This window comes from Eschrichtius robustus, chromosome 6 (genome assembly GCF_028021215.1).
Source record: "Eschrichtius robustus isolate mEscRob2 chromosome 6, mEscRob2.pri, whole genome shotgun sequence".
NCBI lineage: Eukaryota > Metazoa > Chordata > Mammalia > Artiodactyla > Eschrichtiidae > Eschrichtius > Eschrichtius robustus.
The window spans coordinates 18642793-18645874 of NC_090829.1; positions in this window are offsets into that span (position 1 = coordinate 18642793).

Sequence of the window (3082 nt, forward strand, 5' to 3'; positions counted from 1 at the left end):
GGACATCTGGGGAACTGACAGCTTCTTAAAAGAACCTTCAATCCATCCCTTTTATCTCTATCCCTTACTTCAACCTCACTTCCGGTGGTATCTGGTGCTGCCAATTCATGACCTTTTGGGTTTTGCAGTGTAAATTGGGCTGCTTCTTACCTTCCACCATCACTGACTGTGGATTCCATTTACTAGAGTCTGCTAAGCCATTTACTGCTTGTTCAAGCATTTTCTAACTTCCAAAATTCCGTTGTTGTTGTCTCCTTTTCTCTTGGTCCTTGTAGATATATGTCTTCTAAAAAAATCCCTTCCTAGTGTTTTAGTGAGATTTTTGAGAGAGAGCAGAGGTTACTTCAAGCTTTCCAATTGTCATTCTAATTTAGGTGTCATGGGACAACACCTTGGATGTTCCCCCTAGTTAGGGCCCTCCTCTGGGAAACAGAGGTAGTGGGAGAGAGGACTGGGTCCCTGGAGGAGCTTCAGAAGAAGGGAATCCTATGAATCTAGAATATTCAACCTCTCCCCAGGCCAAAGAGCATGGGGATTCTTGCGGTTAAGTGCACACAGCCCCCGAGGCTGTGCGGGTGCTCTCTGAGGCTCACTGGAGACTCAGAGGAGGGTCAGGACCCACACAGGAGCTTGTCCTCCACCATCTGATCACCCTGTAGTTCACTGTTTACACTCCACCTCCTCCTTAACCCCTTTCAGCCTGAATGAGTGTCTCTTGGCAATCTTTCCAGTTCTAGAAAAGATAAGAACTCTTTACTGGTAACTTCTCATTTGTGAACTGTTAAAAACAGAATCAGGGACTTCTCTCGTGGCACAGTGGCTAAGAATCCGCCCGCCAGTGCAGGGGACATGGGTTCGAGCCCTGGTCCGGGAAGATCCCACATGCCGTGGAGCAACTAAGCCCGTGCGCCACGACTACTGAGCCTGCACTCTATAAAGCCTGTGAGCTACAACTACTGAGCCTGCGTGCCACAGCTACTGAAGCCTGTGTACCTATGAGCCGTGCTCCGCAACAAGAGAAGTCACTGCAATGAGAAGCCCGCACACTGCAATGAAGAGTAGCCCCCGCTCGCCACAACTAGAGAAAGCCCACGCGCAGCAATGAAGACCCAACATAGCCAAAAACAAAACAAAACAAAACATAGTCAATTTCTTTGAACATTTTAGAATGCTGCAGGTGAAAAGAGCTTAGAGAACATCAAGTTTAATCCTGCTATTTAGAGCTGAGGAACTGGTAGGTCCAGGGGGGTTAATTGATTTGCTCAAGGTCACACAGTTGCAGAGCAGCAGAGCTAACAATAGAGCTCAGGCCTCCACCCTCAGGCCTCCACCCCCCACCCCCCCACCCCGCAGTCAGGAGCCCGTGCCCAACGCCACCTGCCACGCGGACAGGCTGCCCATCTGCGCCACCATGTCTCCTTAAAGATCACTAAAGTGGTTCATAAACTACCTCACAGCCAAAGCAAAAGTGGTTCATAAACCACCTCACAGCTGAAGCAGAGTTTGCTCTAATTTTTATCACACTGATTATTACAAATGATATTAAATACCCAGTGTGACCAATCACATCTCAAGTTCTAAAGTGGAAAAGTCTTTGAGGATTAATGGAGCGAGAAGAGAGAGGTTATTTTGCATATAAAAAATTTGGTGGCCGGCTGGTTATTGTTCTTCACCTGTGTTTAGAGAGGGTGCAGAGGGGAGAAAAAATGAAATGGCAGAGGCGCAAAGGTAGGAAGCTGGGATGAGCCCCCTCTACCCCTAGTACTTCTGTTGGACCTGGTTCTGGTGACCCCCCACCTCCCAGCAGGCCCCCTTCTTTTTCTTTGTATTTTCACAGTCAAATTGAAGCAGAAAGATTCATATATTACAGATATTATTAAATATAAAAATAAATAAATAATAATAATGAATGTGATAAAAATTAGAGCAAACTCTACTTCGGCTGTTAGGTGGTTTATGAACCACTTTAATGATCTTTAAGGAGGTGTGGACACATAGACTGGCAGCCTGCCCACATGGGCAGGCTCCTGTTCCTCGTAAAGCCCCTAGGGTTCAAACCAAGTCCTAGGGCAAGGACAGACACTGATGAGAGAAGTGGTCCAGGACACCCAGGAGATAGGCAAATTTTGGTGTGTCAAGTGCAGACACTAGGATATTATTTTAAAAGAAATTTCCCAGAACAGGAATCAGGAGTCAGAAAGGACGTGTACTGTGGGGAAGAGTTGCTAAGATTAACTTGATTCTGTTTTGTATTTTTTTTTCAGTGTTTAGTTTAATAAAGTCTTGTTGCGCAGTAAGTCAAATCAGATCTGGTAGACATTGGAGGTAGTAGACATCGCTATCTTTGGTCACCCAACACACATTCGCCTTTTTCCTGGTAATGGTATCTAATGTTTATTTGCAAGATCCATGGGCTTCAGGCGAACTTGATACCCCTCTTCTGCTTTAGGAATGGAATATGTCAGATGGGATGTGGTGTTTAACTTAAGCTAACAGGCATCATCTCAATCACCACAATGATTGGATCAGGGAAGGACAAATCCAACCAGGCTAAGCTCAGGACTTTGGTTCAAAAAGTGGAAGAGGGAAAGTGCTCTTCTTCCTTTTATGTGAACAAGAAAGCATGTGGGTCCTGGAGCCTCTGATAGTCATTTTGAAACCACGAGGGGAGAAGCCTGCCAAGAATGGAGTCAACAATGAAGAAGTAGATTTGAGAAACAGAGAGAAACTGAGTCTTAATCCCATCATTTCAGCATTTGCTTAAAGCCGGGCCTAAAACTCTGGACTGTTCAGTTATACGAGCAATTATATCCCTTTATTGCCCAAATCAGTCCATTTTACTTAATTTAAAATAATATACAACATGTTCATCTCTTTTGCATTTCCATGTATATGACTTTCTCTCTAGTCAGCCAAAGGTACCTACTAACCATAGTAGCTTAGGGTGGGGAGGATTAGGACTCCTAAAAAAGGAGTTTAATGAGAAAAAAAAGAGTCAAAGTTCATTTTGCTATTTGAGTGCAGAAAGGAGAAGAAAGTGAGAGAGATTGGCAGTAAAGAGGTAGACCCTTGTATTGTGACT